Source organism: Gopherus flavomarginatus, chromosome 24 (genome assembly GCF_025201925.1).
Source record: "Gopherus flavomarginatus isolate rGopFla2 chromosome 24, rGopFla2.mat.asm, whole genome shotgun sequence".
Lineage (NCBI taxonomy): Eukaryota > Metazoa > Chordata > Testudines > Testudinidae > Gopherus > Gopherus flavomarginatus.
The window spans coordinates 5,697,166-5,713,264 of NC_066640.1; the positions used below are offsets into that span (position 1 = coordinate 5,697,166).

The 16,099-nt window shown below is 47.1% G+C and overlaps 1 protein-coding gene across 3 annotated transcripts in view; it reads left to right on the forward strand.

Annotated features, from left to right (window-relative positions):
- The first annotated feature begins 2,778 nt into the window (after positions 1 to 2,778).
- CSNK1G2 (casein kinase 1 gamma 2) overlaps positions 2,779 to 16,099 on the forward strand; it is a 95,866-nt gene continuing 82,545 nt past the window's right edge. For 2 of the 3 annotated variants that reach the window (XM_050933783.1, XM_050933784.1), the window contains exon 1: positions 2,779 to 2,965. The gene's annotated coding sequence lies outside the window, so the exon portion shown is untranslated. The remainder of the gene's footprint in view (positions 2,966 to 16,099) is intronic. The other variant, XM_050933785.1, reaches the window with a different exon arrangement.

A 16,099-nucleotide genomic window follows, 5' to 3' on the forward strand; every position in this document is an offset into this window, starting at 1 on the left:
TAGATTTTTTTGGGTCATCCTATAGAATATGATAGGAAATGCCATCTCTGCTATACAATTCTATAAGGTCAGGGTTAAGTTCTGTAGGGTTTTAGATTAATGTCTGTAGGATTCTATCAATCCATTACATTCCACAGGACTCTTCCATGAGGGTTAAAACAGTCAGCAAATGGTTTGCTCAGAGAAGACAACAACTTTTATTCCGCTTTTTTAATTTTTACTGAGCCCGAAACAATTTATTATTAATTGTTGTTAATATGGTGCCATAAACATATATATGGCACATTGTAAAACAAATACAATATACAAAATCTGACCCCAAAAGCATACAGATATAAAAGATAACTGCATGAAAACAACCAGGACAAAGTTTTTTCCCCCACTGTGTTTTCTTGTTTATATTTTTTCCCACTTGGTTTGAAGTTCCACTATGAAATCTGCATTTGTAGCACAGCTTGTGATCCTCTGCATGAGGCCTGCTTGCCAACTTGTTTTTTATTTGATTTAATGCTTTTAAAAAGCTCTTTATTGCAGAAGGGTCACGGGACAAAACACTAGACAACAGAAATGAAACCTAGAGTATTTGAAACCATTAAAACACTATGAAGAGTAACTGCTCACTCTGGTGAAAGCTTATGCCCAAATAAATTTTATTAGTCTCTAAGGTGCCACAAGGACTCCTCACTCTTCTTTCTGGAATCCATCTCCTCCTCTTATTCCATACTTTTGGTGTATGCTATTATAAATATGTGTTGCGCTGATGCTTGGAGACCCTAATCAAGATTGCAGCACCATTGTGGTTGGGGCTGTACAAACACATAGTGAGAGACAATCCTTTCCCTGAAAAGTTTATAATCTTGAAAAAACTAGATTAGGAAAGGAAGGAAAACACAGGCACAGAGACCAGAAGGAGTAACAGCAATTCACTGGCAAAACTCAGGTTTCACTCCACTGCAATTCCACTCCAGTACCCAGTATCCACTAGAGTCTAGACCACGCTGCCTCTCCCAAATCCACCATCCTGCAGACTGATCCACATGGGTGTACCAGTGCATCTGCATGGAGCCCTACTGAAGTTAGGATCAGGCCTTTGATGGTAAAATTTTTAAAGACCTGTCTTTTCTGCTTCTCCTGAGAAATCCCTGGCACACTTATAGCACTCTACAGCAGTGTTTCCCAAACTTGAGACGCTGCTTGTGTAGGGAAAGCCCCTGGCAGGCCGGGCCGGTTTGTTTACCTGCTGCGTCCGCAGGTCTGGCCAATTGTGGCTCCCAGTGGCCATGGTTCGCGGCGCACTGCTTTCAGCAGCTCCTATTGGCCTGGAGTGGCGAACCGCGGCCACTGGGAGCCGTGATCATCCGAACCTGCGGACGCAGCAGGTAAACAAATCGGCCCGGCCCGCCAGGGGCTTTTCCTACACAAGTGGCATCCCAAGTTTGGGAAACTCTGCTCTACAGAATCTCACAATGTTGTGATACCTGGTATTTTTCTTAAAGCCCCAGATCCCAAAGTCATGTTATTATGTGAGCATCCCAGCTTCTATTTTTTAAATAAAGTAAGCTTCTAGCCCTCATGGTTCCTGAGAAAGCTTGCAAATGTAAATCCTAATGGCTCAAAAACCCAAAGGCAAATAAAAAGAACCCACCATTTATTGTTCATTAATATCTCCTGATTTTTAAGCCAATCGCATGACTTTTGGGAGCCTAAATCATGATTTTTGAATACTTGGAGTTGGCAATACTATAATAATAAAAATGGCCACCTTACATAAACATCACTAGTGATAATTTAATCTGTGGGGTTGGTTATTATAACAACAGGGGAAAGGGACAGCAGGTTGGGAAACAATTACTGAGCCCAGAGATTTTGTGGGTTCTTGTATTTCACTACTGCCGTACACAGACACCTAGACACTTTGGCAAGTGCTTTACACCTTCCTAAGAGAGAGAAATGACTAGCACAGAGTTCATATGGTGATTGATGGTGGGATGGATAGGCAGACTGGGATTATGGGGGCAGAGACAAACTGGTGGGGTGAAGGCTCTGGCTCAGCCTGGGCAGCCCCATTGGAACCAGCACCACTCATGCCAGGCCCCTGGCGGGGGACGACTAGGGTGACCAGATGTCCTGACTTTATAGGGACAGTCCCGATTTTTGGGTCTTTTTCTTACACAGGCGCCTATTACCGCCCCCCCCCCCCATCCTGATTTTTCACACTTGCTGTCTTGTCACCCTAGGGGACAACTCTGCAGCAGTGAGTGCACTGTGGGGAGGCTTTGGGGAGTGCCATGAGAAGGTGACTGCCCTGTACGTAGGTGCTAAGGTGACAGTGGGGTGCATGCACTGTGGGGAGGGTTATAGGGGTGAGTAAATGGGGGGAGCCTGGTGAGGGGGGGCTGCCCTGTATGTGGGTGCTAGGATGACTGTGCCCTGGGGGAGGGCAGAAGAGGGGGCTGCCCTGTGGGGAGCCTGTGCCCCACGCGGGTGCTGGCGGGACAACACTGAGCACGCGCGCGCCCCACGCGGGAGAGAGAAAAAGAGCTACAAGGGGGCGGGCTCAAGGGGCGGGGAGCAGGGCAAGCCGCAAAGCGCGCCGCCACTGTCGCAAAGCCCCTCCCCCGCCCTTCTCAGCAACCGACTGTATTCTCCAACGCGCGTTACGCCAGCGGCGCTCCGCCGCCGCCCTCCCCTTCCACTGCGCTTGCGCCCAGCCCCTGCAAATCCGGGGCTTCCTATTCAGGGAGGGCTTCTGCGCCGCCGGCGGGGCGCGCGCGCCATAGGCCGCCGCTGAGCCCTACGCCGCTGGAGTAGGGGCGTCGCGGTGTGCCCGCTGCCCGTGGAGTGTGTGAGGGGGGGAAGGGAGAGAAGAGGCTTAAAGAGACAACGGCCGCGGGAGGCAGCCCACAATGGAGCGGCTGGCGGGGGGCCGGGGGGCCGGCCCCCGCCTCTGAGGGGCCCCGAGGAGGTAAATGCCCCGCGCGCGCGGGCGTCCCGGGGCGCCGGCAGCGGGGGCGCCTGGGGCTGCCCTGTTGCTGCTCCCCGAGCCGCCCCCTCAGGCGGCCCTTTTCTGTGGGGGTGAAGCGCTGTGCGGCAGGCGGGCGGGGGGGGGTATTGTGGGCAGCCGGCACTTCGGAGCGGGGCTCCCCACTGTGGGGGGAGGGGTCGTGTGCCCCGTGACAAGGGAGGGGGGCTGGGAAAGTGGGGGTGGGGGGGTGGGATTGTACCCTCGAAGAACTGGGGAAAAAGCAACCCACCAACGTGTGTGTGTGTGAGAGAGAGAAACAGATGTTAGGGAGGGGGGGGGTTGCTATAATAATTATGTGCAATGGCTATTTTGTAGCTTTTTTTTAAAAAAAAAATCCTTCCTGGGACTGTCTTTCACTCGTGTTAATTTTTAGGCCCAGCTGCTGCTGTTTTGTGCCTGTTTTGTGAGCCTCACTAAGTTGCCTGGGTGGTTTTGGTTTGGTTGGTTTTTTTTGCTTTTTACTCCTCCCCGCACATACTGCCCCACACCGACCATATTTTGCCCCGCGGTGTTGTGAAGCAGGGCTCTGTGGGTTGATGCTGGGTGTTGGGTGGGGGTTTTTTTTTTTTTGCTCCCCCAGAGAGATCGGAAAGTGTTTAATTGGGGGAGACAGATGGGGAAAGATCTTGGTTAAAATAAAAAGCTAGTGAATCAGAATGAACCAGTTTGAGATATAGGAAGAATAAAGGCCCCACCCAAAAGAGGATGAACTTTTAAATGTTTCCTAAGCAGCCAAGAGAGAAGACTTTAAAAAGGGAACCCCAATATCTTAACACAGTGGTTTTAAAAGTGTGATGTAGAGCTCACCAGTGGTCTTTGATACCTGCCTGGTTGCTTGTAGAATAGAATCTATGGAGCGTCAAGCTGTTCAGTAGAGATGGTGGACTTGGAGGAAAAGGGTCTTGCTTTTATGAAGGGTTGCACAGTCTGAACAAATTGGGGGCCTGCCATATTGTGTGTCATTTTAAAATGAAAATTAAATTGTTAAACCTTTCAGGTTCTCATGAAAGTAATAAATTATAAACAAATTGGAGGTAAGTATGCTGCTGCCCAAGCTGCATGCAAACTATAAAGGAATAAATCTTTTTCACGGGTATATTTGGAAATTATTGCATTAACTTATCCATTTGTCTTCCCTCCATACAACAAGTGGATGGATTTCTGGATGCGAACTATAAGGAGTATATAAGTTTGCCTGCCAGCAACATTTCCCATCCACAATGCCACACGCAGACTGCTCCCCCCCCCCCGCCCCCGGCACTGACCACCAGAACAGAGAGATTTAAAAATCAGGCCTTGTGTAACAGGTTGAAGCAAGGTTTAGTGTTTGCCAGTATGTCTGAAAGAGAATCACTCTAAATGAGGGCAGGAGGCCTCCACTGAGATGGTGTGGGAAGGCTGCCTTTTGTGGCAGTGTAGACTTACAAGTCCATAAATAACTTGCCAAAGTTTATATTCAGTGTGTTTCAGATAGAAGCATCCCTTTAAAACGACCTGATCCGTGCTCAGTACTTTCCAATACCAGGCCCTGAATAGGCAGAGTTCTTGAGATGCAAGCAAGACTTGGTCCAGATTCAGATCTGATGTGTAGCTGGATGCAACTTAAGTCAGTGGAGTTGCACTCACTTAGCTAGACCTGTATTCCCCCCACCCCATCCCTCTGCTTTTTGTCTAGAGGGACTATTCCAGCTCATCATCTTGTCTAGTTATGATCTAATAACCATTCCTGTATGGAGTAAAAGAGTCTTGGGATTTGATAAGCCCTGTAATTAGTTTGCAAAAGTAGCAATGTCTTAAAAAAAAAAATCAGTCTGATATTTTTCTGTGTAAAATAGATGCCTCTGCTTTATTTATCCTTGCATCAAAATGGATTAGGAAATAATAGCCATTTTGCATGGCTAACTTAACAGGGGAAATTATTTACTGTAGAGCAGTTTCTTTTGAGGTGTGACTTGAGTGATGTTGCTTCTCTTATTTTGTGGCTTGCATTGGGTTTTATTCTTGTTACATTCTTTTTAGGAATGAGTGGAGAGATGGAAACAGGGGTCATATTTTGGCAGGTTTTTGACTTTGCCCCCAAAAGCTTCCTGTTGTCATAGCAAAGTAGGGAGGTTGCTTTGATCTTAGTCTGTGTGCTACCTCTCCATTCCCATGCCCCCAAAGTATCGTCAAAAATGTCACATATATTTGAGTGTGACTCAGCAGATCAATGAAAACAATCTGAGGGGTTGCGTTTATGGACAATCAGTATCTCTCTTTCCAACCAGGCTAACAGAGGCAATGTCCTCCTATAGCAGCTGCCAAGAAATCTGTTTACTGGACCTGGGCCTAATCACATTCTGTAGCCTTCTCTCTACCCATGACCTGTGCTGTCCACCAACAGTGATCTTGCTAGTTTCCATGGCTAGGATTGATCAGTGAACACAAGGCTGTGTTACAGCATCTGTCTAGCCGGTCAGTCTATCTAGATATTTATTTGCTCCTTGTAATATCTGAGCACCATGCCATCACTAAAGGATTTATCCTTGCAAAATCCTGGGAGGCAGGGAAGCTTTACCCCATTTTATAGATGGGGGAACTGAGGCACGAGATGAACTAAGTGACTTATCCAAAGTCCTTAAGAAGTCTGTCAGAGCTGGGAACCAAACCTAGGTCTTGTGAGTTTTAGTTAGCATCCTATCCTTTAAGCCATCTTTGCTAGTCTCCCACTCCTGCCTGCTAGGTTTACCTAAAGTATCTGATAAACAAAACTCATGTGTCTTGTGGCAGGGACAGTACATACCTCTGTCTGTACAGTGCCTGTTAATGAAGGGTGGTCCAGTGGTTAGGGCACTAGCCCAGGACTTGTATACGTGGGTTCAATTCCCTAATCTGACACAGAATTCTTGTGTGATCTTTGGCAAGTCACATTATTTCTCCGCGCCTCACTTCCAGTGGCAGGCTCTGACATTTTTAGCCAGGCATCTTCCACGCTGCCTGACCTTGCACATATGGCGCATGCAAGGTCACACTGTGTGCAGAGGATGCCATTTTGTTCAGGGGCCAGATGGAATCGTCCCAAGGGTTCAGTTGATCCTGCACACCGCTGCTCAGTTCTCGTCTGTAAATGGGGTAATAGTCCAGTCCTGCTACAGTGAGGTGTCAGAGGATAAATACATTAGAGATTGTGAGTCCTCAGGTACTGTAGTAATGGGGTAATCAGTACCTAAAACAGTGTCCTGCTCAGAACCAATGGGCACTACTAAATATTATTGTATAATGAAACGCCGACTAGGTAGCATTGGGTTGGCCTTGCTAAATGGTAACCATCCACTCCTAGCACAATGGGACCCTCATCCATGGCTGTGGCTCCCAGGAGTTGTGGTAATACTGCTAATAATAATCTGTCTTTCCTTCTCTGTCACAGGAGGTAGGGTTGGTTGGGCTAGCTTGGTAACATTGGGAGCTGTGGAGGAGACAAGTTCTTTGTGACTCTGGAATCCTGTCTGCAAATTGGATCTATTGCACTCAGCGAAACTGCAAATTTATAAATAGTTTATTGAATTAAAAGTTTTATGTCTGTGCTTTCTGTTGGGAGTGAGTAACTATCCCTGATAGAATCCACGGGCATAGAGAAGAGACAGGGCTCAGTTGTGGTGAAAATACGAAGGCGACTTTTTCTTGAGGCTGCTGGACACAGATCGCCACTGTGGTTCTTTGTCTCTAGCTCCCAGACTAACGGACGCTAGCTACCTAGCCATCCCCACTCTCTGGAGTGTGTAGTCATGGAATGGATTGCCAGCTAAATTGCAGACCTACTCTGAGACCTATTCATGAAGGTTAGATTCACATTTTCTTACCACTGTCTGGGAAGTGACGGGGAAAAACTTAAATGCAGCACATGTATCTAGTTAAGATTATCCATCGTGTCTATACTACAAAATCAGCTGCTGGGTGACACTTCAAAGGCTGCCACCACACATGGTCAAACCACATATCTGTTTTTCACAGGAGGCAGGACTTCACTGGTTTCTGAGAGGTTAAGAATCATGCATGCTGCCTTTGGTTTTGGGTACATGGTTAGGTCCAGTGTCAGGGAACAAATGCATTATAAATGGAGCATGTGGCACAAATAATAGTAGTGAGACAGCTGTTCCCTGTTGCTATTGCGAAGGTAATTTTACAGAAAGGTGGGTAGATGTCAAAATGAGGCTCCACTGGTAACTAGTTTGGTAAATGGCTTTTTTCATTAACCTGAAAGATTCATGTGAAGTGACTTACCTATAGCATTTTCAGAATTTCACACTGAACAAGATGGGTACAGATTTCCTTAGAGATTTGTAGAAAAGAGTGGACATTGCTGGGGCATATCTTTGTAATTGAGGCAGACTTCACCATTGATTTCCTTCACTGTGAAGATCATGGTAAGCAGGTTGCTACATGTCTGGTAAGATTCCTAAATGTCCAGAGATTTTTGTAGTCTCAAATTGTGAAGGAAAGTAATGGTTCCTCTTTTGCAAAGAAATCATTGGGCATAAGTATCTGCTGACACCCATTTTCTTTGCTGCCATTGGCCTGGTTACACCTAAAATCTACACCTTAAATCACTTAAGATCCAATGTCAGCACTGTAATTTCCAGGAAATACATGTGTTTTGATGTCTTGAGGCTAGTTCACCTGGGTAGTAAAATCAACTGATCTGAAAATCTCTTTCATTAGAAGAATTTGCCTCAAATCCGGTGACAAGATGATATCTTGGGGGGAACCTGGACTCTCATGACAGACGGCACAAAACAGATTAGGAAAAAATTCTCTCCAGTGTGCTAGTGCACAACAGAGATTCTCCGCTTCCTCTGTAGCATCAGCTACTGGAGGCTGCACATGGGTTGGATGATCCAGTATGGTGGTAACTATGGCTCTTAAAAGGGGAAGTAGACAGTCCCATGTTCTGCTGAATGTGGGGCAGAGAAGAAAACAAGTGGAAGGTCAATATTAGCATTAGTGATGGCTGCCAACAGAACAACACAGGTCTTTGGAACGAAGACTTTGAGATTTTTAGAGTAGGGATGGTAGGAAACTTTGATTATTTTTTTTACATTCAGCAATCAAACAATAAGTCTTCTGGAGCCATTCAAGTCATAAGGAAATAAAGAAGGCCCAGAGCTGAATTTCCACGCTGTGGATAAAGCTGCTGGCAGATGATGTTTGGGCTTCATCAGCTTGATGGAAATACTCTGCTAAGTTACTTAATATGGAGTTAATGTTCCTCTGGTGCTTGTGGATATTATAAAACTGCCCTTTGAAAAACATTCACAGCCCTGCTGTGTCACAGGTCTGAGTCTTCAGATAATGAGAGCATGGGAGTGAAGAGAGTGTCGCCCACTCAGAGTGAGAACCCTTCTTGGTTGGCACCCTAATGAAGGATCAGCTCCTGGATGTGACAAAGATTTCTGTGGAGCACCTGGAACCATTGTCACCATCCGCTGTGGATGGACTTGTACCCATTCCTAACCTTCATGCTCGAAATTCGTTAACAACCACTTGTGCCGAGACATTTTGGTTCGTAAGACGCTGAAAGCTGAACATTCATTCAGGAGAAAACCAAAAGGCCAGAAGTGTGGCATTCCGTCTGCCTGCTAGAACCTGTTGAGTGACAGTTAGTGCTATGAAGTGAGCTCAGTCTTCATAGAAGGCAAAACGTAGGTCCACGCAGCAGCACTTTGCTTTTTAGGTGCAAACAGCAAAACAAGAGGCCCTACTCTTTAAGTTAATTGGTGTCGGATGTTTGGAGTGGTGGCTCTTTCTCTGCATACTTCTCTAGTTTAACATAGGAGTTAGACTGAATGCTGTATAGCACCTTCCACGTCACAGGGATGTGTAATATAGAATTATGCTATACAGGTCATTAGGATATATAGTCTTCTCCCAACCCTTTTGAGCTCCCTTATCCCAAAGGAGACGTGGGTATTCTAGTTTTTGTGCTCACTAACAGGGTGGGTGCTAATGGCGTTGTTGGAAGATGACACGGTGCACATACTTAATACTCCCTTTAGCTCTGTGTTTTGGTATGTGGAGGGGCAGCAGAGAGATGTTAATGTGGACAATCAGAATCTAGGCTAAGGCCTTGTCTACACTACAAAGCTACTATGCTTTGCCAGGGTAGTCTATGGACAGAAGGAGGTTTTCTGTTGGCATAGTAATACCATGTCCCTGAATGACATTAACTATGTTGACAGAACCATTCTTATGTTGGCATAGCTGTGTCTACTCTGGGGGTTTTGCTGGCAAAACTGTTAGCTAGGGGATGTACTGCATCCCAGACTGATATAACTATGCCGACAAAATTTGTTGTGTAGACCTGGCCTAAGACTTCTCCTTCAGACCTACCAGTGAAGTAACTGCAGAGGTGTGGGATTTTTGCATGAGCTTCATGGTTATGGAAGCAGGTCCGTTGCTTCCTAGCCCTTCTGCCAGCTGCCAAGCATATTGAGTGGCTAATGCTTTTGGGACCCAGGAATAACGTTCTCTCCAGAGTATGCATGCACTCTCATGGACCTTCCCGATTGCACATACTCCAGAGAGTTGTGTATCGGATTGGGAGGTCCCAATAAGAGATCGCTGGAGCTTTGAACAGATCACTGAACTAGGCTTTGGCACAGAGCTGGAGTGTAGTGATGGACATCATGTTCCAGGTAGGGGAGTCAGAGAGGAGGGAATTGGAAGTGACTGTTAGAACATCAAGGATTGTCCTCGTGTCACCATGTGGTGGAGAAGCCAATGACATGTTGAGCCCCAGCCTAAAGCATGGTTATGTAGCACATGTGTGTGCTGGGGCAATGATAAGGAGCATTGAAACTGGGGAGCAGAATCTCCATTGCTGAGGGCTTCTCATTCCCAGGCCTGGTGTATTAAGCTCTGCCCTCCCTACCAACACTGGAGAGGAGAGGATACCCCCAGGACGTGAAGTACTGTAACAGCTTTCAGGCGATGAGTTCAGGAAAGTGAAAGGGAAGAGCAATTAAGGCTCATACCAGCTAAATTTAGCCTGATACAGAACAAATGCTCTTAACTGGAGGTGCACATTGCATTGCAATAATCTCTCAAGCCAAAGCCTACTGGAAAATCTGTAGTCGTGTTTGCCATTGAGACACGGTGGGCAAACTTCTGTCATCTTCAATGAGTCCTTTTTCTCGAAGTGCATTAAAACATCAGGGTATTTCCTGTGCTTGCACCTTGTTGATTTGATTGTAGGGCCTACAGGAAGTCCTGACTTCAGCTGGAGGTGTCTGACTGGTGCGGTGTCCTACATTTAGTCTTAGGCACTGCCATGCAGGAGACTCAGGTAGGGTGAGGCTCTGTCTCTCTGATGAAATGGGTTCTAGCCCACAAAAGCTTGTGCCCAAATACATTTATTAGTCTCTGAGGCCTGGTCTACACCACGCTGTTAAACTGATTTTAACAGCGTTAAATCGATTTAACGCTGCACCCGTCCACGCTACACTGCTCTTTATATCGATTTAAAGGGCTCTTTAAATCGATTTCTGTACTCCTACAAAACGAGAGGAGTAACACTAAAATCGATATTACTATATCGGATTAGGGTTAGTGTGGACGCAAATCGACGTTATTGGCCTCATTATTTTACAGTAGCTACCCACAGTGCACCGCTCCAGAAATCGACACTAGCCTCGGACCATGGACTCACACCACCGAATTAATGTGCCTAGTGTGGACGCGCACAATCGACTTTATAATACTGTTTTATAAAATCGGTTTAAGCTAATTCGAATTTATCCTGTAGTGTAGACGTAGCCTGAGGTGCCACAAGGACTCCTCCTTATTTGTGTCTCTGCAGAGACCCTGATAGCCACTCAGGAGCAGCTGGGTAGAGTTCCAGCTGAAGTACTGCTCAGCTGTCCCATTCATAAGGTAATCACAGCATCACAAGAGACATGCACACACCTTTGTGCCGTATACACTGGGTTCTGGGGGTGTTTATTTCTTCCTGTCTTCTTGTGGACTGAGCTGACCTCTCCATGGCTCTTACCTTTCTGAGAGAGCTTCCTTGTGGGATCCAGCATGTCTGTTTCTGCAGGCCATTCTGCCCAAATAGTATGTGCTTCCTCAGTAGGTGCACCCCAGATTACATTCGGAAGCTGGGACTTGGAACAGACTGGCCTGGTCTGAGCAGGGAGTTGGATGTCTAATAGAATGAAAGTTTTGTTATGGGTCTGACCTGCAGTGGAGGGGCCCCAAGCACATCCTGACGATTACAGGCCAGTGAAGTAGGGCTCTGAAGAGGCTTTTCTCCTGGTGCTGCCTGAACGCCCACCTCCCCCATTTTGCCTTGCTATTGGGAGGGCCTTGCATGTTATTAGAGAGAGGATCTGGACAAGGAGAACAGACTTCAAAAATCTTCTCTATTGTATGGAGCAGATGCAGTGAGATGCTGCAGCGTTCTTGTCTTGGAGACCACCAACAGCCTAGGTATGGTAAATAAAACACACTAGCAAGAAACAATTCCTGTTTTTTGTTGTTACGGGCCAGGTTGGGACTGTGGAGGGTACTAAAGTCTGGGCAGTTATGTTAGCATAGTACAACATAGGAGCAGAATTCTAAGTCTGCCTTTGTTCAGTGCCAGAAATAAAAGTCCAGAACAATGCTTCTCAGGACAATAATTTAAAGGCATTCACTGTCACATGGGGCCAATATTTAACATGGTCCTAAGATGATTATAACTTGGTGGGGAATGTTTTCCGGACTCTAGCTGTTTGTTTTAAGGGGAAAGTTTGAGGGAGGAACTTCCATCACTGAAGGAGAGTGGGGAGAGACCAAACGTGAAGCCACTGTATTTGCAGAGTCCATTAAACAGCTTGGCTCTGATACAGCAGGTAACTAACAAGAGCTGTAAAGGGGGTGCAGCTGGAAGGAAGCCAACAAAATACGTCAATATCAGAGGCTCTACAAGGCAGCCCAGCGCAGTGTGTATCTGCTGCCTTGTAACAGGAGTTGTCTCCTTTTCTATTCAAGGAGGGATTTAAAGGCTCAGATTTGGGGTTTCTCTTAAATTAGGGGTGCCCATATTTTGTGACGCCAAAAGCCATGCTGCCAGTGTGCCAGGATCCAGAAGACCATCCCTGAATTGCACATAAACTTCCCAGTAAAAGCAGCTTATCAGAAAATAAATGCTCCACCATGTTTGCTTGTACTCTACTCATTGATAGATCGCTGAAGATTATTAGTAATTGAACCCTAGAATCGCACTATGTACAGTTCCCAGCAGATATATTTGCTGTGGTATTTGCAGTATTGCTTCCTTCATCTTCTATGTAGGGAATGCTACAAATAAGGCAGTAAAATCCCATTATACAGCAAACATCAAGATTTTAAGGGTTTCCACTGTAGCTGATCAACATTGTGCTGTTCCTGCAGTTATAGGCAGACAGCAGATGTGTTTGGCCCATAGTCAGCAGTTTGGCTTCCTTAGGTTTAAGCTGGGGCTGGCAACCTACGGCACGTGGACCACCTTTGGCACACAAGCCGATTTTTGATGGCATGCGGAGCGGGCTGAGACCCCAGCTGGCAAGGAGCTGGCAGCCAAAACCCCAGAGCGGTGACAGGCTGAGCTGCTCAGCCCGACACCGCTCTGGGGGTTTCCACTGCTGGCTCCTGCCAGCCGCGTTCCTGCCGCCGGTCCCACTCAGTGCCAGCTGCTGGCTTGGGGGATGGAACCCCAGGCTGGCAGCGGGCTGAGACCCCAGCTGGCAAGGAGCCGGTGGTGGAAACCCCAGAGCGGCGGAGGGCTGAGCTGCTCAGCCCGCTGCTGCTCTGGGGTTCTGGCTGCTGGCCCCTTGCCAGCCAGGGTCCCCTCTGCAGCCCCACTCACCTTGCTTCCAGTTGGAGTTCCAGCACAGGCCCCATGCCAAACAAGGTCCAGGCTTCTGGCCCTGCTCAGCCCTACCACCGCCAGCTCCACTCACCTAAGCTGCTAATCTGGGATTCCAACCGCTGACCTCCTGCCAGCCAGTTATCAGTTTATAACTCAGAAGCCTGTGTGCAGCTTAAAGTATCCAAATAGATGCCACCAGACTTTCGAAAACTCTGCAAGGAAAAGCAAGGGCAAGGATCACACTAAACTAATAAGATCTGCATTTTAATTTAATTTTAAATAAAGCTTCTGAAACATTTTGAAAACCTTGTTTACTTTACATATAACTAGTTTGGTTATATATTATAGACTTATACAGGGACCTTCTAAAAAACATTCAAATGTATTACCGGCAGGTGAAGCCTTAAATTAGAGTATATACATGAAGAGTCGGCACACCACTGCTGAAAGGTTGCTGACCCCTGGATTAAGCTAACAGGCCCATGTCAGGATTTCTCCAAGCTGATCATCAGAAGCAAACTCCTCACAGACCAAGACACACCATCGCAAAGTGCAGGGCTGTTCTTAGCCATAGGCAGAATAGGCAGTCGCCTAGGGCACCACTAGGTCTGGGGGGCACGCTCTGCCAGACAGATGGGAAGCAGTGGAGCATTTAAGAGTAGGGCTGCTGGGTCCTAGAGAGGGCCAAATGCAGCACAGTCTGAGGGAGGGGATTGGCTGCTGGAGTGGCTGGGAAGAGGTGAGGGAAGGAACTCTCCTGGAGTGTGACTCTTTCCCCCCGGTGTGGTGTGAGGTGAGGCAGGCCCAGCGGCTCTGGCAGTATCCTTTGTTGTCCCCCATAACACCCATTCTTCTCCCTGCCCCATGGAGCACCCCCTCCTTTCTCCCTCCCCCCATGGGGCACCCCTCTCTCCCCCCTTCTTGTCCCTGGCTGCCTACTGAGGAATGAAAGTGAAAGTAACTCACTTCCTTGGCAGGCAGCCAGGATTGGAATTGTCACACAGGGCTGGGTTGGGGATAGCCAGAGAACATGTGCAAAAAATCAGGACGGGGGTTGCGGTAGGGTGAGCGGATGTCCCGTTTTTTTAGAGACAGTCCCAATTTTGGGGTCTTTTTCTTATATAGGCTCCTGGTGCCTATATAAGACAAAGCTCCAAATATCGGCACTGGCCCTATAAAATCAGGGCATCTGGATCTGGTCACCCTAGCTGGGGAGCATGTCTCTCTGCCGGGCGGAGCTGCACAGGGCAGGATGAGCTGCTGTGGCTCCATGGGTGCCCTGTCCCTGAGATCAGATGCTGTGCTAACTTTACCATGGTCCATTGGGCTGGCAGTGGTGCCTACTGGCGTGTGATCAGACTTGAGGGTTTGCTGCTACTGTTGCCACTCTGCACCCCAAGAGGTGGATTTTGGGGTCCTGTCGTTTTCCACCTATCTCCTCCTCTACTTCAGCTGTTGGACCAGCAGGCTGGGGGGTCAGCCAAGCATGAAAGCAATGCTGTGTTGCCATTTAGATTGTCATTTACAAATTGTTTGCAAAAAATGCTTGCTAACCATCCTGAATTCAATTAAAAAAAAAATCAATATCTTAGCCAAAACAGAAAATTAAATTGTTGACAATTATTTGTGACAGGTTTGGTATGGGGAAGAGAGTGGGCCAGTTTTCATCAGAGAAACAAAAAATGTTGACTGACTTTCCTATACCCTGTTATTGCTAAATAGAACCCTCCAGCAACTGTAATACACTCGTCTCCTTACTAGCGTATAGAGCAGTGGTTCCCAAACTTTAACAGCCCGCGAACCCCTTTCACTAAATTGTGAAACGTCATGAACACCCCCCCCCCCCAATGACTCATAGACTCATAGACTCATAGACTCATAGGTCAGAAGGGACCAATCTGATCATCTAGTCTGACCTCCTGCACAAGGCAGGCCACAGAACCCCACCCATCCAATTTTATACAACCCCTATCCCAGGATTGAGTTTTTGAAATCCTCAAAAATGGTTTGAAGACCTCAAGCTGCAGAGACACCACCAGCAAGCGACCCGTGCCCCACGCCGCAGGGGAAGGCGAAAAACCTCCAGGGCACCTGCCAATCCGCCCTGGAGGAAAATTCCTTCCCGACCCCAAATATGGCGATCAGCTAAACCCTGAGCATGTGGGCAAGAGTCACCAGCCAGCACCCAAGAAGGAGTTCTCCGCAGCAACTCAGTACCCATCGCATGCAACATCTCCCCGCAGACCATTGAGCAGACCTGTCTGGTGGTAATTCAAGATCAATTGCCCAAATTAACGATCCTATCATAACATCCCCTCCATATACTTATCAAGCTTTGTCTTAAAGCCAGGAAAGTCTTTTGCCCCTACTACTTCCCTCGGAAGGCTATTCCAGAACTTCACTCCCCTAATGGTCAGAAACCTTCGTCTAATTTCAAGCCTAAACTTCCTAATATCCAGTTTATACCCATTCGTCCTCGTGGTTACATTAGTACTAAACTTAAATAATTCCTCTCCCTCCCTAACGTTAACCCCCTTGATATATTTATATAGGGCGAGCATATCCCCCCTCAGCCTTCTTTTGGCCAGGCTAAACAAGCCAAGCTCTTTGAGTCTCCTTTCATAAGGCAGTTTTTCCATTCCTTGGATCATCCTCGTAGCCCGTCTCTGAACCTGTTCCAGTTTGAATTCATCCTTCTTGAACATGGGACACCAGAACTGCACACAGTATTCCAGATGGGGTCTCACCAACGCCGTATACAACGGTACTAACACCTCCTTATCCTTGCAGGAAATACCCCGCCTGATGCATCCCAAAATCGCATTTGCTTTTTTAACAGCCGTATCACATTGGCGACTCATAGTCATCCTGCTATCAACCAGTACCCCAAGGTCCTTCTCTTCTTCCGTCGCTTCCAACTGATGCGCCCCCAACGTATATCCAAAATTCTTATTATTAGTTCCTAAATGCATGACCTTGCACTTCTCACTATTGTATTTCATCCTATTTTTATTACTCCAGTTTACAAGGTGGTTCAGATCTTCTTGAATAGCATCCCTGTCCTTCTCCGTGTTAGCAATACCCCCCAGCTTCGTGTCATCCGCGAACTTTATTAGCACATTCCCGCTCTTTGTGCCAAGGTCAGTAATAAAAAGGTTAAATAAGATCGGTCCCAAAACCGATCCTTGAGGGACTCCACTGGTGAC